The sequence below is a fragment of the Hippopotamus amphibius genome, chromosome 2 (assembly GCF_030028045.1).
Source record: "Hippopotamus amphibius kiboko isolate mHipAmp2 chromosome 2, mHipAmp2.hap2, whole genome shotgun sequence".
In the NCBI taxonomy this organism is placed as follows: Eukaryota; Metazoa; Chordata; class Mammalia; order Artiodactyla; family Hippopotamidae; genus Hippopotamus; species Hippopotamus amphibius.
The window spans coordinates 162688210-162711607 of record NC_080187.1 but is presented as its reverse complement, the minus strand read 5'-3'; the positions used below and the strand labels follow the sequence as shown (position 1 = coordinate 162711607).

At 44.6% G+C, this 23398-nt stretch overlaps 1 long non-coding RNA gene across 1 annotated transcript; it reads right to left on the bottom strand.

Moving 5' to 3' along the window:
- Positions 1-626: 626 nt before the first annotated feature.
- On the bottom strand, positions 627-11601 carry LOC130846188 (uncharacterized). Its single transcript, XR_009051529.1, has 3 exons — positions 11587-11601; positions 7060-7159; positions 627-3402 (listed from the first exon to the last, which is right to left on the bottom strand). It is a non-coding gene; the product is annotated as an uncharacterized LOC130846188 (long non-coding RNA).
- Between the last annotated feature and the right edge of the window lie 11797 nt (positions 11602-23398).

The following is a 23398-nucleotide window of genomic DNA, read 5'->3' as shown; positions in this document are numbered from 1 at the left end:
GTGAAACTTAAAGAGGCTGGTTTCTACCATGATTCTTTCTGGTAGAAGAAAAGGGACAGATGACTTCTAAGGGTTCTCGCCCAGTGACTGGCAGCGCTGGTAAGTCACATTCCAATCCCAGTGAGGACGCAGGAAGTGGACGGGAGCAGGAGACACAGTTTCAGAATGTTTGACTGGGAAGCGTCCACAGAGCTCATCGAATCTAGTTTCCTCTTTCTACTGAGGGGGGAGCTGAGGCCTGGAGAATGAAGTGGCCTAAGAGGCAGAGCTGGGTCCAGCTCTTCTTAGTGCATGCCCAGTACTGATCCTCCACGTCACACCACAGGCAGTGGTGGCTTCCCGTGAACCAGTCATGCCCCCGTCACCCACGGAAGGTGGACAGGAAAACACGTGGGGGATGGTAACGTCTTGGTGAGAAACTAGTAGAGACCCTCGTGTGGTCAAGGGTCAAAGGGTGAGGATTATCGTGCCCTGAAGGATAATCTGACTCCCACTCTTGGTTACTAACCCCATATATTACTAACCTACACCTTCCCTCCTGCCACCTGAAGAGAATCCAAAACATGTCCAATATATATTTTAAAACATTACATGAGTCAAGCAATTTGAGCAAATGACAAATTAGGTTATTTTGTTTATTAGGTTACTTCATTTTCTGAATTAAATTCAGGACACGTGACCCTAGCAAACGATATTTGAGCCTTTTCTGAATAGGAAGAACATACATTTAAGTGCTGAAGTACTGACTTTGTAGGCAGACTGTTTGCAATCAGGTCGAATCAGGATACGTGCACATCAGAGAGTATGGGCATCATGTTTGTGGCAGACGACTAGTTCCCCACGCGATGTAGATTCTCCCCTTCCTCACTGCCAGAGCTCCTATATTGCTGGGAGTGACAGGATTCCCATCCTAAACTTTTTTAAGACTTACTTGAGATGTAAGTAGAAGTCATTGAGGCATTTTAGAAAGCCCCCTTTACAGGGACTGACTCAGCTGACAGGATCCTTCTGTCCTTCCTCTTTCCACATCTTCCAGATGCTAACCAGATGGCTGGAGCTCCAGAAGCCGTACTATAAATATGAGATGACGATCTATCGTAGGGATTGTGGGATGGCAAGCTGCCAGGAGCTTGGGTCCCCCAAAACTTCATGGCACCACATCAGCCCTACACTGTCCACTTCTTGTTAGATGAGAGGAAGATAAAGCCCTATCTTATTTAAACCAATTTTCAGATCAGCCAAGTACAGTTCCTGACTAATTCAAACTCATGGCATGATCTTGGCAAAGAAAGTTCTTTAGCCCCTTTGTGCCTCAGTTTATTTCTCCTTAAAACTGAGTAAGCATACCAACCAGCATTAAAGAACACCTAATACAGTGTTTTAAAATTCTAGAAAAATTTTGGACATAGTCAAAGGAGAGAGGGGATGAATACGTGGGTGTCTGAACTCAACCAATAGTCAATCAGAAGAGTTCCTTTTCTATTTAATTTTTATATGGAGTTCCCAAGTAAGATTGCATTTGGAAGAGAAGAAAAAGGAATTTAAAGACTAAGATAATTTGAAAATCACTGGCATAGAAAAATGTTTAGTCCTTCATATGTGAAAAGGACAGTTGGGGCACACTGCTGCTCCTGAGGTGATAGTTTTCCAACATTGCCAATGGATCTGGTGAGGCCCATCGGATCCTTCTTGGAATCAATAGCCCACAGCTGTAGACGAGCCAAGGGGAGCAGTCTGGGGCCACCGAGCAGTGAAAGTGCCCTGATCCCGGCAGGAATAAAATCAGTCGCTTCGCTGCCTTCACGCTGCACTCTGATGCCCTGGAGAATAACCAGCAAGCCTGAGAGTCACACAGCAGCTGCTCTCTGGGGTGTTAAAAAGAGACCGAAGAGAGCTGAGGAGTCATGTCCATTAGGAAGGTGTCTTGGCACTAAGCGGCTCCTGTCCCTGCCCTTAGCCCTGACCTCTCAGACCCAGTGTACTTACCTACCCAAGGGTTCAGTAGCCTTCCACGTGGGGAAAAGATCCCATCTGATGTTTAAAAAGAAAGAAGGAAGGAAGCAAGGCAAGGGGGGAGGGGGGGAGCCAAGGGAGAGAAGCAGGAAGGAGGGGAGAGAGAATGAGAGAGAGAGAGAGAGAAGGGGAAAAAAAGTCCTGAGCCTTTCGCACAACTTTGACTCCTAATCAAGCTGTCTCTCAGCAGAACATCTCACCTGAGCCCTGGGGAAAGAGCTAAACCACAAAGTTCTTGGGACCTTGGAAATCAGCCGTTGTCTGACAGAACCCCACACCTATCCACAGAAGTAGCTTCAGAGAAATGATACAAGCAGGGCCCTCTGATTATAGAAGGCTTCCCTGCACACTATGCCACCTCAAATCAGAGACAGCTGAGGGCTGGCACTCACACTGAGTCCCTGGAGCAATCCCAGACCTTGACTCCAAATTCTCTCTCCCAAAGGACTCGATTTCAACTTTGACTTGCCAATCAAGCTGCAGCTTATTCTGCTCAAGTCCTCAGCTCTGTTCCTCTGAGCGTGACCACTGCCAGTCTTCCTCTCACTTTGTGGGGTCACGTCCCATCCCTGAGCGGCAGATTCCTTGTGAGCCCTTGTCTTTAACCCTTGTTCACCCTGCACCCAATCTCCAACCCACACGTGCCCACTCCAACCACTCCCAGCTGCCAAAATCCAGACTTTTCTGGGGATAGTCAGGCTCTGTTTGCCTTCCTTTCTCACAATCTCAAACGTCTCTACATGACTACAACTCATTCAAATAGATCACTGAAATAGAATATATTTGGTTTGCACTGCATCTTACCACTTTCTTTTTTCCACTCTACTCTCCCAGCCCATTTAGACTTCTGCAAATACATCCTTCTGAATAGGTTTTTCAACAATGATGGGAAACATAAAAGAGGAAAAATGACATTAAAAATTAAGAGATCTGGTGTACCTCAAAAACTAGTACAAGAGTGTAAAGCAATTATATTCCAATAAAGAGCTTAAAAAAATTAAGAGAAAGAATTAAGAGAGTAATTGCAAAGAGATGGTGGAAGGTCTCTGGTTTCTGTTAGATCCAGTGAGGTAGAAAGGAGTGCTAGATACTGCCCTTTGGTCCTAAGCTTCTATTTCCACATTTTTCTATGCTCCCCTATGGATCACAGGGGCTGGAAAGACATAAAACCATATTTTCCCGACTCCCTTTCTGCTAGGGATCTAGATGAGGTTGAGCTTCTGCTGATAAACACACTCGTGTGCTGGAGTGCAGAGAAGTGGAGGCATTCTCTCTGGGCGGTGGTGACTGCTGGGCATGCTCCACCGTGCTCCAGACTCCACAGTCCATTGCCTGATGACCAGCCTAATGGGTGCTGGGCAGCTGTCATGCTGGCAGCATCTTCCTGACCTTTGGGTGACAGTAGAGAGTAGACGGAAGAGAGAAGGAAGGCACTGCATTCAGTGAGGCGAATTGAGTTGCATACCCTTCGCTGGAAGAGCTCTAGCTTCTTACTCCGACATTTTCTCCCCTCAAAAATAGGGTCACGTGATTGAGACACTATTCCTTATAAAGGAACTTTAAAAGGAGGTCGTATTAGCATGACTGCTGTTCACAAATCAATCAATATAACCCATCATATTAATAAACTCAGGAGGAAAAGTCACCTGTTTTTATCAACTGATACAGAAAAAGCATCTGATCAGAATTCAATTCCCATTCATGATAAAAACTCTGGGAAAAGTAAGATAGCAGGAAACTTTCTCAATTTGATAGAGAACATTTACAAAAAACTTACCACTAACATTTTATTTAATTGTAAAGGACTGAATGCTTTCCTCCTAAGATCAGGTCCAAGGTAAGGATGTCTGCAAAAATGTCTGCTCCCACCACTACTATTCAGTCATGTTCTAGCCAGCTCAATAAGGCAAGAAAAGGAAATAAAAGGCATACAGATACAAAAGGAAAAACTAAAACTGCCCCTATTTGCAGATGCCATTATGGTCTGCATAGAAATCCCAAGGAATCTTAAAAAAAAAATTCCTTGAACTAATAAGTACATTCAGCAAGTTCACAGATAACAAGATCAACACACAAAATCAATTCTAACAGAAAAAATAATTGTATTTCTATATCCTAACAGTGAATACATGGGAACAAATTAAAAATACAAAACCATTTATAATCACTCAAAAAATACAGCAATGGAGTGACTGCTGCTCACGGGTCTCTCGGCTACTAGAGAGCCCCATTCTGAGATAAGACACCTCTCCACCCTGACTCTGGTAAAGAGGTCAGGAAACCTTGAGTAAGGTTGGAGGTAATAATTTCGGGCAGTTAATTACATTCTTTCAGCATCCGTCTCCCTGAAGTTTTCACTGGGCAAATCCTTCAGGAGGACATCCCCATTAGCTATTCATTTTCCTTCCGCACTGACTGGAGAATGAAGTGACTGTTGGCTGTGTCACACAACTCGTCGAAATTCACCCCTGGGTGAAGTGATCCTCAAATAATTACCAAATGTAGTTCAGGTAACTGAATTAGTGAATTACCTTGGCTCCTTTGAGATGAAAGACTCTTTAGGAATGTGAAATACTTTGGCTCTTTGTTATTAATAACCTGAACAATGAAAGAACCCAAAGTAGTATTTGATATGCTCCAGGAATGGGATGACTAAAATTAAAGAATGCAATTGGTTTTCATTTTCCATACTTTTCATTTTCTATCCTTTTCATTTCAATAGTCAGGACTGACTATGACAAGTCATCAAATCCCCTCTGATGTTAATAAGGCATCAACTATGGAGCTCTGGGGAGAGAAAAATTCAGCCGAAGTGTGACAAGTACATGGTTCTCCTCCTTTCTGCAATTTATTACATTTCCTCCCACCCACCCTATTACACTACTCTACAGGTGAAAACCTCCTACCTTGCTCTGTTTTCTTGTCTTAGTCTAAATAACAAGATCAACATACAAAATCAAGAGTCTTTTCCAAAATCAAGAGTCTCAACTACTCTTCCACCCTTCAGACAAACCACTGCTCCCATCAGTGGTCTCCCATCAGAGAAATGCAGGATGCCCTCAGCTTAGTGCTCTGCCCTGGGTGCGAAGAAGACAGAAGCCTAGAGGCAAACCCCAGGTAGACAGCCTGACCTGGGACAGGAGGAGAGGGAAGTGGTGCGGATGGGGTTGGGGCTGGCAAATCAAGGCCCAGTCTACCTGAGGTTGGTAGAGGGCTGAAGATGGTGGCAGAGACGCTAGGCTCTACTCATGCTGGGTATGGGTGTGCTGCATTTATTGAATCCGATTTACAGTTACTTATTTTTAGTTTTCATTCTTGTAAAGCATTGAGGGTTTTCTCTCTCTCTCTTTTTTCAAATAGCTTTCTAAGTGTAATTTATTTGTTTTGGAATGGGAATAGGTAATACATTCACACAGTTCACAATTCAAAAAGCATTCAGTGATGTACAGTGAAGACTCCCTCCCACCTACATGCTCCAGCCCAGTTCTCCCTGCAGAGGCATAAGCATCATCCCCTTCCTACTTTTTCTTGCAGAAATATATAAGCAAATTTGTATAAGGCATCCCCTCACCATCTTTTATTTACACACATGATAACTCACTATTCTGTTCCTTGCTTTCCTCACATAAAATATCTTAAAGATCATTCCACACCAGTACACAAAGACCTCCTCAATCTTCTTTTATGATGAATAGTAATCCATTATATTAACGTATCTTCATTTGTCTAACCACTCTCCCATTGATGATCATTTCCATTATTTCCAATTTTTTGATACTACAAACAGTGCTGTAATGATTAACCTGTCAATAAGTGATTTCCGCATATAGGAGTATGTTTGTAATTTAATAGAACTGTTACTAATAGAATCATTATAAATAATTCCTGTAAATAGAATTGCTGAATCGAAGATAATGTATTTGTAATTTTGATAAGTATTGCCAAGTTGCAAATTCATGTCACCTGATGCAGCATCCTTTGCCCATTTTTCTATTGCATTATTGGTTTTTTTCTTATTGACTGTGTGGCAATGACTTAACAAATGTTTCCTAATGTGTCCATTGACTTCTGACTCAGCTATGATTGTTTTTGCATGCATACATTTTTAAAAACACGGTTGAGTTTCTCAATCTTTTATTTTATGACTGCTATAATTTGTATCATATATTTAAAGGTTTTCTTCAGTCATAAATTACAACAAGAAAATCTTTTGTGGTTTTTTCCAATTTTATGGTTTCATATTGTTCTATTTAAAATTTGTAACCCATCCGGAATTTATTTGATAAGATTTGAGGTATGGCTGCAATTTTAATTATGTATTGATTGTCATAGCTAACTACCCTGTTGTCCAAACATCACGGATAAAAATCCAGTGTTCCCGGTGATTTGAAATGAGACCTTTATCATATGCTAAGTCCCTATATGTAGTTTGGTTTACTTCTTGATTTTCTATTCTGTTTTATCTCTCTATTCATGTGCCAGTGGCACCCTGGTTTGATTTTTTAAAACGTAACTAAAAGCAATTGTATTTCAATTTTTTAAACTTTATTTATGTATCTCCTTGAAGTAACTCTTCCTTTGGGTCAGTGATCCATGGAGACAAGGTTTTCTGTCCATGTCTCACAACCTTGTTTACTTTCCCTCAGATAGATCAGGACTAGATTTTTCTTAATCTTCCAGGAAATGAAATTTAGCCTCTACTGTCTGAGTGGCATAGTCAAATGAATGGCATAACCTCAGGCTTATGAGATGACCCCAGGAATATCATATTTTACTTTTCCAAATCCTGGTGCATAACAGGGTCACAAGGAACAGGCTCTTTTATTTCCATGGCCATCACTTTAAAATAAAGTTGTATACTTAATGAATATTTACTATATGGCAAGTTGTTTTGGTGAGGATGCTTTTGGCTTCAAGCCATAGAAACAGATTCTAACAGTCACAATAAGGAAACGCATGGACTGTGATAACTAGTTCTCAAGGGGCAGGAAGTTGGACAGGCAGTGTCAGTAGCCTGGCCATGTCATAGCAGATCCAGCTTCTTACCGTTTTGTGTTCCTCCATCCTCAGTCGCTGGCTGCATCCTCAGGCTGATGGCAAGATGGCTCTGACATTTCCAGATATCCTCTCCAGACATGACAACACCCTGAGAAAGAAGAGACAGCATCTCGTTTTGTTCTCTCTTTTAGGAGCAAGGGAACATTTCCCAGAAGTCTCCCATGTGTGATTGGCCAGAATTGGGTGACATCCCCATTCCCAGATCAATCACTGACAACAGGAATGTGACTAGCTTAAGGCCCATCAAACCCACCCCGGGCTGGGCAAGGGTGAGTTCCCTCCAAGGCACATGGCTGTTGGAAGAGGGTGAACACCTGCACAAAACCTGGATTCCGGGAGTAATGGAAGAGGGTGATGGGTGCTGATCATGAGTCTACCCCCCGCCCCTCTTTCTCTCTCTCTTGACTGGTTTCCTTTGCAAGACAGCCAACAAAGTCCCCCTTCACACTCACAGCGTTTGGTCATGTATTAACTGCAAACTTAAAAATTCAATAAACACTCATTGAACTCATACTGCATGCCCAATACTGTGTGAGGAGTTGAGGACTAGAAGAAGGAAAGACAGGGATCCTGATCTCAATGATTTAATGGGAGAGGCAGAAAATTAAAGAATTCCTTAATTACTTAGTACAGTGATAAGTGCTATGTACTGATACATAACTTAAGAGTGCTATGGGAGTTCTAAAGAATGAGCGACCTCATGGGGAACTTCATGGTAAAGCAAACGGAATATTCCAGCTGAGCTTTGAAAGATAAGTAGGTAACCAAGGAAGAAGGACATTCAGGCAGGGAAATTAGCTAGTACCAAAGACATTGGCCTGGCAGGCTCAGGTTACTATAAGTGTTCTCTATGTCACACTATTGGTTGAACATGGCGGTGAGTCGCTGTTTTACCCAAAGAATGAAGGCACCTGTAGGGAGTTTTGCGGCCTGGTTAACAACTTCAGTTTGTACTGTTTAAGAGACATCATCAGTGGATCCCATCCCTAAGAAGTTCTGAGAGAGGTTAAAGTTAACTGTAGCATTCAAACACAAACAGCAGATTTTTAATCAGCTTTCTGTGGTGACAGATCACCTCTCAGAGACCCCTAAATCTTTCTTTCACTTCACAATCAAGCTTCTTGCAAACAATATCCATACTAGCAATCTTCTCACCTCCATTCAATCCTTAACCTCAACCACTGAGGTTAGCAATGTGGCACTTGTTCCTGCTAAGGTCACCAGTGGCCTCAATAATTGTAAGACACAAACTAGAATAAAACTAACAACAACCACAAAAACTCCTCTTACATCCTAACTTCGAATCACATGAACTATTTATAATTCACAAATTACATTGATTAATACATTTAGAGACCCCGGACACTGAAAGGATGAATTCTTTCTCCCATTGCAATATAAAATTAAAATTAAAAGCAATCCTAAATCATAGTTTTTTCCATACAGGCTTCATGTTTTTGATAAATTATATTCTTTAAAATAAAATCTCTTTCTCTATACCCCTGCTTTGTTGCTTTTTTAAGCACATGCCCACCAGTTGAGTAATCCAGCAATAAATACATTTGTATCTTATTTGTAGTAGGTTAAATGATGTTCCCCGAAGAGATATATTTACCCAGAACCTCAAAATGTGACCTTATTTGGAATAAGGGCCTTTGTAGATGTAATTAAGGTAAAGATCTCTAGATGAGGTAATCCTGGATTAGGGTGGGCTCTAAATCCAAAGTTGAGCGTCCTTATGAGAGAGAAACAATCACAGAGACACGTGGAGAGAACACCATGTGAAGATGAAGACAGAGGTTGGAGCAACGCATCTACAAGCCAAGGAATGCCAAGAATTATTGGAACCCCCAAAGCCAGGAGGGAAACATGGAACAGATTCTCCCTCAGAGACTCTAGAAGGAACCAATCCTGCTGACACCTTGATTTGGGACTTTCAGAACTGTGAGAGAACACATTTCTGTTACTTTAAGCCACCCAGTTATACTAACTTGTTATGGCAGTCCTAGGCAACGAATACATTATTCCATAACATTTTGAACGGATATCGGGGAACTTTCGATTATAAGAAAAAGAAACTCACCCCAGTTAGCTCAGGAAGCAAGGGACTTATTTGAAAGAACTGTAATCTCATAGGACACAGAGATGAGACGTTAAGCCTCCTGCTTTTGGAGCTGGGAACCAGGGCTGGGAAGGAAAGTGACTCTCCATCTCTCCAGGTCATCTAAGAAGCTCTCTGGTATTGCTCCCTCTGTGAGTCGTCCCATGCTGTCCCCTGGCTGGCTTCCTTTGCTTCATCACTCTCTGGGTGTGTGTGGCTCATCAAGGTGACTGCAGCCCCGGTCCCTGTAAACCTCAAGTTTATTCCCCACATCTGACTAACTTTGTCTCTCAGCATCCCAGTTATAAATTGTCATGGGAGAAACTGGGTTGGCTCAGTTTAGAGTTAACCAAGGGCTGGACCCCTGACCAGCCATCAGCTGCCCATCTCTGGCCCAGTTACAGCACATGAGAGGTGGAGCCTCATGTCATGAGCACTGCACCTTCCAGGCTCTGGGCCGGAACTCCCCCTGCAGAGGCCACAGAAGTGCCGGTGAAACTTGGCCTCTCTGGTGCAGTATGGTCATGTTTCTCCCTCCCTCACTAGACTGTGAATCCCTAGAGGGCAAGAATATAGCCCTTAGTGCCTGGGACATGGTAGATATTCAAGATGAGTCTTTAAATGCAAAGGAATTCGTTGAGCTTTGTAGAATTGTATCTATCCTGTAGATCAAGAAAAAAGTAAATGTTTATAACATTTTCTCTCTTCTTTCTTGACAAAGTGGTCATTTTAAAGCTAACTTCCTTCCCTTCGCTCATTCTTGGAAATAGCAAAGACACTATCTCTCTGCATATTTGATAAAATGGCACTCACAAAGCCACACAACCTCACCACGGCCCCTGATCAGTGGACCTAAGGTAAACAGCTCCTTGACCTCTTTCTCTCTATTGGTGTCCAAACCCCCTAATCTTTTGGCTGGTGCTATGATCCTTCTTGACAGAGAGCTCAGGCAAAGAGGTTCTTTGAGCCATCCTTTGCCTCTTTTTCCTTTTCTTTTCTTCCCTTTTCAAGAAAATGGATTCTTTCCCCCAGAGATCTTTTCCCCCAATTTTTTAAAAATTGAAGTATAGTTGATTTACAATGTTGTATTATTTTCAGGTGTACAGAAAAGTGATTCTGTTATATATACGTATATATGTAGTGGGGGGCAGAGATCTTATTTTGACAACACAATCTGGTGGAACATTCTTTCAGGAAACTGTTTAGCTTTCTAGAAAATTTTCCTTTGCTTTAGCTACAGTTGGTTTGTTGAGACCCTTTCCTAATAGCCTCTTCTCTGGGTCTAACCTTCCCCAAGTACACAGTGCTGTGCCAGGGCCTGGTGGAGATCAGAAATAAAAAAGGACCCGAAGAAGACGTAACCTCAGTCATCGCAGATCTCACATAGTGTGGGCACCCAGCTAGGCCAATGCAGAGGGGGCCTGGGAATTCTCAGGGCCTCATCTGCATGAGACTTGCAAACCAAAAGGATCATGGCCCTGGAACCCATACTTTTCAGTCAGATGGGGAAAAGCTGATCATTACTGTGCTAAGCAGATGGACAGACTTAGCTGAGGCAGGGAAGGAGAGACACAGGATAATTCCTGAAACCATTCTCTTTCTTCCAAGTCCAGCAGCCCTCCTGGCTCATCTGAAGGCCCCCCAAATTGTCATTAAAGTTGCCCCAAAGGAGAAATATTGGAAAGGGAGCGTATGTAGGGACGTTTTAAAAACCCTACAAGGCATCGACATCATGATTCCTTCTGTGATGGATCAGAAGTACAGAAACCTAAGTAAATTAATTTGTTCCCAAACTGGAGCCATTCCTAAACTTAAATGTCAATCATCTCTTCTCTTCCATGTATGTACCAGCAAGAGGCAGCCATGAACGCTGTCAAAAGGCTGTGTAGATGATAGACCCCGCACACAAGGCGTTATGGCAACTCATATAGTCTCCCTCTCTCCCTCTCTCTCTCTCATACACACACACAAACAATGCCTGTACTTGTGCAGAGAGATGAATGGCCCAACTGCCCCGCAACCAGTACCCCGTTCCATGCTAGCTGGATTTCCAGAAACCCAAAGCTGAGGGAGACTGGAGTCCCTGGCGTGGGAATAACTGCCAGGGTCCCCATCGGGTACCCAATAACTGTGAATGAATGGACCTTATGAAAAAATGAGGCCACTGGGCAGTTTGACCAGCATTAAGACAAAGCATCTCATCTGGAGTCTTGGACATCCACAGAAAGGGCCTGAGCCACAGGCAGCTAACACTGAACGTGGGACCTCTTCTCCCTGGAAAATTGCCCTTCCACCCCAACCACCCGTCTCCCAATTCTCCCCTCACCCTGCTGAAAGCTCACAGGCAGTGTCCCGCCCAGCCCAGCTCACTTCCCATTCACTCACTCATTCAACACACATTAACAGCCACCTACTGTATGTCAGTCAGTGTGCCAGGCCCTGGAGAGACAGGGAGGCCAGGGAGCCTGCTTGCCAGCCCTGCTGGGGACAGGGAGGGAGCTGTCCCTCTGCTCCTCTCATTCCAGGCACGCTCCACACCAGGCCAGCTCTTCAGAGAACCATGACTTCTCCATTTCTTCTTCCTGAGGCCTCACCCTCACGCAGGAGCAGCGGCTCAGAAACTCCGACTTTCCCCTTGCATTATAGGATTTTTTTAAAAGCAGCAGCAGCCTCACCTTCCAGGAAGCCTGTGGCTTAGGCTAATATTTACATGTATTTGCATTTCCTTTGTACAAAGGGCCGGGGAAAGAAAGGGTGGGGAAGGGAGTTTGCCAGGGAATAAAAATGCACTCTGGGCCTATCCTCAAAAACACTATTGCAATTGCCAATTTAAAATCAAGATGTAACTTGTTTAGCTAAAATTCAGGTGATTTCTATCACTCCCACCCTGGCTCTTCTTCCCCAGCAAACTCGCAGCTCCTTAGCTGGCCTGTGCATCCGTCCCACTCATGTGTGAGGGAGCTGTATTTGGTCTTGGTCTTACATGCACTGGAAATTTTCTTTTTCTAATTCTGCAGGTTTGGGTCATTTTCAGAGAGCTCTGTGGGCACCCTCTGGTGGCTGACTGAAAATTTTACCTGCAAAAATTGCTGTTGAACTGGGATGTCTTTATTTGGCAGCCAGGCTCCGCGGTTGGATGGTGGACATTCTAAGTTTATCTGATGTACTTTCTACCACCTCTTTCATCCCAGGATACGTGGCTGGAACTGTGGCTCTGCCCTCTCCGGAGGACTGGCACCTTTTAAAAAGGGCAGAGCTAAGACACAGGGCCTGACTTGTGGGGGCCGTTCTTCCAGGTCAGCCTGGGTGAGGAGGATGCGGGCAGCCCTCCTAGGGCCCTCAGAGGACTCACCCCGAAGGAGAAGTCGTCGCATTCCCGGAGCAGGCCGGGCCTGAACGGCGTTCTTCCCAGAGTTCCTGCACCTCTGCTGGCCCAAGGGGCATGTCCTGAGACTCGTCCTGGTCTGTGAGAAGATCAGGGACTGAAGGGAGGACGGGAGGAGGAGAAAAGGCAAGAAGAAAAACTCTCCACCTGAAGATGATGCCCCAGGCCCTCAAATGAGGGGGTCTGATGAGTATAACGGCTCTGTCAACACAATAAATACCCCCACCTGCTTTTCCTTAGCTCTTTCTCCAAGGATTTTATTAGTCTCACGATAGTCTGCAAAGTCAGCTCAGGTTGCCTTCATTTTGCAAAAAGAGGTCCTGGGATGCTAAGTACAAGTGTGACGTCACCCAGCCTGCCGGCACTGGCCAAGCCTGGAGTTTTCTCACCCGCCCGGTAATGATATTTTGATATTCACCTGCAGCCACTGTGGTCTCAGCCACCTCCACCCCGCATTCTATCAGAGCAAACCACTCTTGACCAGCAAATCGTGATGAGATCTCTGAAGGGCAAGAGCTTAAGGAAGGGTACACTTTGAGGCACAGGGGTGTAGCCACGTCACAAGCGGGTTGCAGAAGCTGGTAAGAGAAGCAGGAGGCTCAGATTTTAGACTCTACAGTCTTAAGCCCAAACCCTATCGTTGACCTGGAAAGAAAGGGGCGTTGTCTACCAGGAGCAGCCTTCTTTATTGCTATCATTTTTCATTTGCTTTCTTTCACAATCAAGCCCCAGGGCAGAAGGGAAGCCCAGCTTCCGGTGAGCCATCAGTCACCCCATGCTGGCGGTGGCAGCCCCGTTCTGCCCGGCTGGGTCAGAGGGCACGCTGAGGGGGGGGGAATGTCTTCGGTGGGCAGCCCAGAAGCTAAGATGGGACTGGAGCAGAGCAAGAAAAAGACAAGAACCAACAAAAAAAAAACCAGCATGACCACACCTGTGGGAGCAAACAGTTCGACTAGGCTCAAAGCCATCCACCCGGAAGCAGGGCAGTCCCGGGAGCTCCTGGTGAATCTGAACTGAGCATGTGGGTTTCTTCCTCTGGCCTGTGCTTCCAGAATAATGCAAATACTCTTTCGAGGTTACTCTGTGCCAAACACGCAGCTGGCCCAGTGCAGCCACCACGCACTCTAAACCCTCATACAGAAGAACTCATTCGTCCTCATGACAACCAGATGAAGGAGGTACTGCTATTTCTCCATAAAAGGGGACACTGAGAGAAATTAAACAACTGCCCCACATCATGCGTATCGTCAGTGGTGGAGTCAGGATTCAAACCCTGGCCATCTGGCTTCAGAGCTGGTGCTCTTCAACCACTGCATCCTGTGGTTTCCTCCAGTACGTGCTAAGAGCTCACTTACCCTTCATAAAAGTTGCACATAGTGTGTACTAACACCCCCATTTTACTGATGCGAAAACAAAATCATAGAGGGGCTAAATGAGGTTACAACACCTAGCAGGAGGCAGAGCCAGAATTTGAATCCAGGGAGCTAGACTTCTGAATCCCAGCTCTAATTATCACATTCTACCACCTCCCTTTAAGCCAGGGCAGTTTTCCAAAGTTCCCACTCACTAGGTTTTGCCAACTTGTGGCTGGATGTGGGCAAGCCTCACTCGGGCTTTGTGGCTGGCCCCAGAGGCAGTTGTGAAGGGGCTCCTGGCCCTCCGCACACTGCTCCAGGGATCCCCTCCAGGAGCCAGTGGGTTCACTGCCACGGCTGACTAGCAAAGTGAGTCTTGATTCTGCCCAGGTCATCTGCGTTTGTCTATCTGGGGCTTCAGACCTGGGAAGGTGTCCCTTTCTCCCTTAGCCAGACTATTCCTATTTCCCTGGAAGCACACATGTTTACTTTACGGGACATAAAGGCAGAGCCAGTTCCTTCACTGGGTGTCAGGCTCCCCAGGGCTCCCCTTGGACAGCCACTCAGGAAATTAAAGAGGATGGCTCAACCCCAGCGCTCTCTGAGGGGCCATCATTTATAGGGTTTTCCATTTGAATTAACCTTGATTAAATCAAACGTTTGATTAAGAAATGTCTCAGGCAGATTTTTCTCCTTTCTGGATTATTGATCACATACCTGGCTACCTTCCAAAAAGATTCTGGCCGTGGTCTTTTAAGATTCATGTTCTGCTAGGTTGAGTTGGATCAAATGGGATCGACACCAGGACACCAACCTTAAATTGCCTGACGCCTGTGCTGGCTGTCTCCCATCTGTTCCTCCAGAGCTCCCTTCACACTTCTCCAACCTGCTCTGTGTCCCAGGGGGCTGGCCTATAAGGACACATTGATGGGTTCCTTGTCCTCCGGCTTTTGTTGGGTCCATCCAGTGGAGCTCGCTAGCAGTAAATAAGTAGGCCGGAGGTGAGAGAAGCTGGGGGGCTGTCCCCCTGGCTCCCTTTCTGCCAGGCTACCATGGGTTGTCTGTGTCCCTCTACTGAGGCCACAACTCGTGTGTTCCAGTAACCACTGGTGGCTACAAACGATCCCCAACACTTAATAGCTTCAAACAACCACAAACGTTTCTTTTATTGATGAACCTATAATCTGAACAGGGCTCAGTCAGGCGACTCATCTGTGTCCCACATGGCATAAGCTGGGGCAGCTTGACTAGGGCTGGAGAATCCACTTGCAGGATGGCTAGCAAGGTGGTGCTGGTTATGGTCTAGGCGAGCCTAGGGCTGTCAGCAGAGGCCTCAGTTCTTGGTGGGCCTCCACTTGGGGCTGTTAGATTTCCTCCCAACAAGGTGTCTGTGTTCTAAGAGCAAATGTCCAAGGGAAAGGAAATGGAAGCTTCCAGTCTCTTAAGACCTTGGCCTGGAAACAGGTGCAACATCACTTCTGCCATGTTCTATTGGTCAAAGCAGTTACAGAGGCCCCTCTGATTCAATGGGAAAGAACACAGACCCCACTCTTGATGAAAAGAGTATCAGGGAATTTTATCTATCTTTAATCCACCACATTTTATAAGTGCCCCTCCTATGTCTATTCCAATAACTGGTCTCCCCCCCTTGCTCCATCAGGCCGGGGGTGGAGCGGCTGGCTCCCTGTTAGTGCTTGTCCCAAGGTGCTACACTACCCCTTGTTTGATTTCCCTAGACCCCGCTCACACATTTGTAACAGTCTCTTTATTAAACTCTCCTTCAAAATATCCAGTTGGAGTGTACCCAGGTATTTGCTGGGACCCTGGCAACATTTCTCTGCCAAGTTCCTACTTATGCCCACAGGAACATTCCATGAGACCACACTCCTCAAGACCATTCCTCCCAACTCCCACCAGCGCCCAAACTCCCTACACTCCAGTCTCCTTTCAACTTTACCTAGTGCTTTCCTTCTGGCCCTTGGAAGACCTCTGCTCAATCATTAAATGCAGTAACTTACCAAAATAATTCATGCTTCCATGCTTCCAGGGTGCTCAAGCCTTCATGCCCATCTCAACCAGGAAAATGTTTACACTGTTACAGAACTCTATAGTCAAATCTAAATCCAAAGAGAGATCCCTAAAGATAGAAATGTGTGACCCTCCAATTAAACTAATAAAGGAATCTTTTAGGACAACTTAGCCTTTCAGATCCCCTCAGGCCACACAGGCAACCTCCAAACCTTCCTGCTCTCAGCCTCCCCTGGACATTTGCCTTGACCTTGGATCCCCACACAGAGCTTGAAGATCTATTTTCCTTTCTTTGGCTTTTCTCTGATGACTCTCATGCCTTCAATGTGGGAACTGTAACTGATAAATTCAGGGCCAGGGCAAAAGGGCATGTTTACTGCCCCAATGCCTCATTTCATTCAAAGACAAGTGTATTTCCAGCAATTGAGAAGGAGCAAAGGTTGTATTTCTCTGACCCTGTAAAAGATAGCATTTTCTGGATTCTTATCTGGGACTCTGATAGATATGGTATCTGTCATGTACTTACTCAGCAGAGCCAAGAAAGCCGGCACTAAACTATCTCTGAAGCATTTTCTCATCTTCTACTACTTCCAGAACTTCTTTTAATTAATTCATTGAAGAAATATTTATTTGAACACTTGCTGTATGTGGCAGGCAATGTACGAAGCACTGGGGACAATGATGAACAAAAACAGATGGACTAGAAGATACGTGACAAAGAATTGCACAAATAAACGTGAGATAACACATTGGGACACCAGCTTCCTTGTAATATAAGCGTGTATGATAGGGGGATGGTGGTAATCCATGAGATCAGGGATAGGTATCTGTCGCCCTTAAGTTCCACTGACGCTCCTCCCCCTCCCAAGCTCACCCCTGCCCAGGGATGATGTGGAACAGCTAAAATGAAAGTGTCAGCCCTGTTACTTGTAGTCCTGAGCTGCTGAGTGCTAGGGACCTCCACCTATAGCAGCCCTGTCAGGCCGCTAGTTCAACCCCCCCACCCTTAGAGATATCAGGGGCCCTGGGCCCACTCCCAGCAATGGCAGCTGTGCGGAGTCTGTCTTGGTAAGAGGCTTCTTCTAAAGCACAGAGAACCTTGTTTCACAGTGGCACATCCGGGTCTTCCATGATATCTACCTATTGCCATGCCAAGCTGCCCAAGGCCTCTCTACCCAGCATACCCAGCCCCACTTACTAGGATGCCTCAGGGGTAATGTTGCCAGAGATGTCAGTGGCATATCTGACTCAACTCTCTGTCCGGGTCTTTTTAATTTTTTTAAATTGAAGTAGAGTTGATTTACAATGTTGTGTTAGTTTCAGGTGTACAGCAAAGTGATTCAGTTATATATACACATATATGTTCTTTTTCAGATTCTCTTCCCATATAGGTTATTACAAAATATTGAATATAATTCCCCATGCTATTCGGTAGATCCTTGTTGGTTATCTATTTTATATACAGCAGTATGTATCTGTTAATCCCAAACTCCTAATTTATCCCTCCCCCACCCTCTTTCCCCTTTAGTAACCATACATTTATTTTCTGTGTGTCTATTTGTTTTGTAAATTAGTTCATTTGTATCACTTTTTTTAGATTCCACATATAAGTGATATCATGTAATCTGATTTACTTCACTTGGTATGATAATCTCTAGGTCCATTCATGTTGCTGTAAATGGCATTATTTCATTCTTTTTCATGGCTGAGTAATATTCCATTGCCTATATATACTACATCTTCTTTATCCATTCATCTGCCGATGGACATTTAGTTTGCTTCCACATCTTGGCTATTGTAAATAGTGCTGCTATAAACATTGGGGTGCATGCATCTTTTCAAATTAGAGTTTTCTCCAGATATATGCCCCAGTTCAGGTCTTTAGAGAGCTGGGTTTTGTACCTTACCTGAGTCCATGTGCTACAAGATGCTATGGATGTCTTTCTACCATGAATCTGGATATTCCTATCCTGATATTTACTTTTAGTTACTCCTCTCCTTATCACTAATCATGGGGGAAACTACATATTTAGGCAACATCCAAGGTTCTCTGGGCCGCATGTTCACTCTGTCTTCTAAGGAGATCCAGGCGCAATGCGCACCCCTCTGGGATTCTGTGTCCTCCAGATACTGCCCATGTTACCAGAGCAGACACCCCACCACGCTCTGCCCTGCCCTGCTCCTCCCTGCCCGTGTGTGCAGAATGTGCATCTAAGGCCCACATGTTAGGATGAATGTTCCCATCTGAGGATGCTAGTCTGGTGAGGCAACAGACAGTCGCTGAGAGAAACAAGAGTCAGAACTGGATTTAAATGTGGGTGCTGCCCTGTGCCAGCGACGCGCGTGTGGGCACCCTCCGGAAAGAGCCTCAGTTTCTTCATCAACCAAAAAAATGAGATAATCGTTTCCACCTTCCAAGAATAAATAAAATAACAGCAACCCTAACACAAGGCTGGGAACCCAGAAGGTGCTTGACAAACGTCACTTCCCCTTCTGTTCTGACAAATCTGCTGCAGCCAAAGACCCTACAACTAAGTCTATACTCAGCCATCTGCTTCAAGACTAAAACAAAGGTGCAGATCATGAAAAACACACTCCATTTGCTGAAATAAAACACTCTTCTCCGGAGAGAAGGACTGCATCCTAAACACTTCGGAGGCACAGCACCAGGGTAGGGGTTGAGTTAGGCTCTCATGAGCAGTGCAAGTTCAAGGGGTGGGGGAGAGGGAGGTCTGCCAGGTCTAAGAGAGTCTGTCCATCCTGAGGGAGCGAGTGTGGATATGGGAAAGATTTCAGACAGAGTGGGCCCACTGCCCTAAAATGCTGCCCTGACCTTGACTCAGGCCAGCCTGTCCATGCCCTGTCCCTGTGAGGAAGAGGAGGGAGTGACACTGACGAGGACCCCACACTCCCCTAGAAAGAGCGAGCTAGTGCCTCCCCACTTCTGGGACCAAAACAGGATCTGTGAAAGGGGCTGACATCACCAACACCACTGACAACGGACCCTGACGATCCCTCCAAGCTGAGTCCAGAGGGGAAGAGCCTCCCTCTGCCTGGCTTGGAAAGAGGCTGCGACTAGAACACCCACAGGGGCTCAGCACAGCAGGGCTGCCCTGCGAAGCGTCTGAATAAATGCATGCTGTGTTGTGTGCCCAGAGGACAAGACTGCCTCTCCTTGGGTGACCTTGCTGCCAGCAGCCGCTTTGTTAGTGCGTGGACTTTCATCATATTCAAAAGAGTCTACATCTGAAAGGAGTTAAGCTGGAGGACGCTGGGAAAAAAGGAGTCAGAGACGGCCTACTGGGGTAGCATAGGCCTTCAACAGAGTTGTCACCCGGGGCCCGAGAGGGGTGCGGGTAGTACACAGAGGAGGCTTTTCTCTCTCACACACGTTGCCAAAAGCAAGGCTTACCTGAATCACCGTGATTCCTCATCACCAGTACTGAGAGTGGACCATGTGCCCGAACCCTACCAAGCACTTCCCACCCGTCGTGGAATTTACCTCACAGCCACTCCATGAGGTAAGTCTATCTCCATTTTACAAACAAGGAAACTGAAGCTCAGAGATGACAGATCACCAGCCCTGAGTCATCATGTTTGATAAGCGGTAAAGCTGCAATTCTCAATTTGTGAAGAGTAATGAAGAAAAGTACAGCATCTTGGAATTAGAGTCCCCTCAGGATAAGGGCTTCTAAGTTACAGACTCTCAGGATGAGAAGGGAACTTGAAGGCACCCCAGTCACTCACTCCAGGCTTCTCTGTCTCCTGTTCACCAGTGGCAGGAAGGATGGGTCCCTGGGCCCTCAGTGAAACATCACCTCTTAGCCGTGCTCTTCCCCAGACGGCACACACTATAAATTGTGCCTGGGAGGATGTGGGTACTTCCTTCTTATCCCATCTACTTACTTAGGAAGATCAGAGCAAGATCCAGCCCTTTGTGTGACCTGTGAGTCACACAGAGCCCCTTGCTTGGAAGGGTCCCACACTGCATTTACTGCTTTGTTGTCATTGCCTTGAAATTCTTAATAAAATTTTCAACAAGGGATCCTTCATTTTCATTTTGCAATGAGTGCCACAAATGTCATAGCTGATCCTGGACAGAGCTTTAAGTTTAGGGCAGGGAGAGGCAGCCGTTCAGACTACAGTGTCTTTTGCCAGCACCCTCTACTCATAAGAAGTGGACTGCCTGGTTACAACACTGCACGTGATGAAGTCCAAAGGGCACTGATGTGCCCCTTTCCAAGAAATGCAGATGAAACAGTTACATGATATGTGTCATTATGGGAGAAGTTCACTGGCAAATGTGTTTCTTCAAAAATTTAACTGTATCTTACCTAGTACCAACTGCTAAAACCGGCCACTCTCTCTCCCAGGTTTTACTTGATTTCATAAAAACCACAACGAGCTTGCCACCCTTTCCTCATAACTGCTGAGTTCAGGAATTTCAAGTGTACAAACACAGCAATTATCACAATTTTGCACAGATTTCCACAGCAATACAGAGGGTCATAGGAAGAAAAGGAGCATTGTTTGCTGTCCAATTATGGGGAGCATGTAGGAACAGGACTGGAAGCCCTGCTGTCAAAAACTCTTGTGCGGATCATACCCTACGCTTCCAGACATGCTTTAACAGTGTTAAAAAGCCAGATGCCTAGAAAAAGACACAACATGCCTTAATTGTTTTCCTAGGACTGTGATCCCCTGAAATAGCATTTGCCTCCCTCCCTTTTTTTTTTAATTTTAAATTTTGAAATAGTTTCTTTTTTCTAGATCTTTATTGGAGTATAATTGCTTTATACTGTTGTGCCAGTTTCTGCTGTACAACAAAGTGAATCAGCTGTATTTATACATGTATCCCCATATCCCCTCCCTCTTGAGCCTCCCTCCCACCCTCCCTATCTCATCCCTCTAGGTCATTACCAAGCATAGGGCTGATCTCCCTGTGCTCTGCAGCAGCCTCCCACTAGCTATCTATTTTACATTTGGTAGTGTATATTATGTCAATGCTACTCTCTCACTACATCCCAATTTCCCCTTTCCCCTCACCCCGTGTCCTCAAGCCTGTTCTCTGCATCTGCATCTTTATTCTTCCCCTGCCACTAGGTTAATCGTATGATATTTTTAGATTCCATATATACGCATTAGCATATTGTATTTGTTTTTCTCTTTCTGGCTTACTTCACCCTGTATGACAGACTCTAGGTCCATTTACCTCACTACAAATAATTCAATTTCATTCCTTTTTATGGCTAAGTAATATACCATTGTATATATGTGCCACATCTTTATCCATTCATCTGCTGATGGGTATTTAGTTTGCTTCCATGTCCTGGCTATTGTAAACAGTGCTCCAATGAACATTGTGGTATATGTATCTTTTTGAATTATGGTTTTCTCAGGGTATATGCCCAGTAGTGGGATTGTTGGATCATATGGTAGTTCTATTTTTAGTTTTTTAAGGAACCTCCATACCGTTTTCCATAGTGGCTGTTTGTTTCAGTATGTTTCTAGATTTTTTGATGATGGTCATTCTGATGGGTGTGAAGTGATACCTCATTGTGGCTTTGAATTGCATTTCCCTAATGATTAGTGATGCTGAGCATCTTTTCATGTGTTTGTTAGCCACCTGCGTGTCTTCTTTGAAGAAATGTCTATTTAGGTCTTCTTACCGTTTTGGGGTTGGGTTGTTTGCTTTTTTGATATTGAGCTGCATGAGCTGCTTGTATATTTTGGAGATTAATCCTTTGTCAGTTGCTTCATTGGCGAATATTTTCTCCCATTCTGAGGATTGTCTTCTTGTCTTGTTTATGGTTTCTTTTGCTGTGCAAAAGCTTTTAAGTTTCACTAGGTCCCATTTGTTTATTTTTGTTTCCATTATTCTAGGAGGTGGATCAAAAAGGATCTTGCTTTGATGTATGTCATAGTGTCCTGCCTATGTTTTCCTCTAAGAGTTTTATAGTGTCTGGCCTTACATTTAGATCTTTAATCCACTTTGAGTTTATTTTTGTGTATGGTGTTAGAAAGTGTTCTCATTTCATTCTTTTACATGTAGCTGTCCAATTTTCCCAGCACCACTTATTGAAGAGGCTGTCTTTTCTCCATTGTATATTCTTACTTCCTTTGTCAAAGATAAGGTGCCCATATGTGCATGGGTTTATCTCTGGGCTCTCTATCCTGTTCCATTTATGTGTATTTCTGTTTCTGTGCCTGTACCATACTGTCTTGGTCACTGTAGCCTTGTAGTATAGTCTGAAGTCAGGGAGCCTGATTCCTCCAGCTCCGTCTTTCCTTTTCAAGATTCCTTTGGCTATTTGGGGTCTTTTGCATTTCCCATACAAATTGTAAAATTTCTTGTTCTAGTTCTGTGAAAAATGCCATTGGTAATTTGATAGGGATTGCATTGAATCTGTAGGTATAGCATTTGCTTTAACCCAAAGACAAAAGGGAAAATACAAGTAGAGAATTTGTGTTTGTGGAAAATTAGGGTTCCTCCAAATCTTGATTTCAAGGCACTTAAAAATATGTCAGTGATATGAACCCAGGTAGATGTAAAGGACTTAACTAAATCAAAATTAAGCAGAGTTTCCAAGGTCTTTTTTTAAAGAGAGGAGCCACTATGTTGACATATAGGTCTATTACTCCTTCCCTACCCACCCCCCCTCCCGCCACACACACACAGAATTTTACCTCTTTAACTCAAAGCCCAGAGATTTTTCGCCTCTAGATTTGGTGCTAGAATAGCTGACACTAGTGATATTTATTCCAAGGCACCATTCATTAATTCATTCATTCATTTACAAGGTCAGGTCAAAACATTTGGGTCCCCTAAATAGGCTAATAGTTCAACATTCCTTCCCACAATATGCTTTTACTGTTTTTCAGCATCTACTTAGTGGAGGTGGGGAAAGCTGATTTAATATTAATAAAAAAACAAAAATGTCTTTGTTTATAACCCTCATGTCAACTATTCTTCTTATCCCCTTCTGAGTATTTTCAAAGCAAAACTCCACTCACAGAAGAGCACTGGTTAGCAGTGTCATTTACTGACATGTTTGAAGTGGTGATGTAGAAAAGCATTTACATTGCATAGCAGACAGTGTTGTGCTTGAAATATCCCAATACCACATGTGTAGGGCATGGATGTATGTTCCAGGTAGACAAGAGAAACATGTTTAAAATAAACCTGTTCCTTTGTCCTCACCTTTTTATTACTACTCTTGCACTCACTCATCTTCTTGTCTTCAAAGAGTCCTAGACATGTCAGTGGAATTAGTGGATCCCTGGTTAATCCAGCCAGTATGACTGGGAAGCAGAACAAAAGCAGGAAATTCTTCCAGCTCTAGTCTCACTAGAAGACTGGCCCTCCCAGGGTGGCCACTGAGCCTGTATTCTCCTCCCCTCTCCCAAACATCGCTTCCACCCCCATGCCCACCTACACAGACAGACACACTGACACGG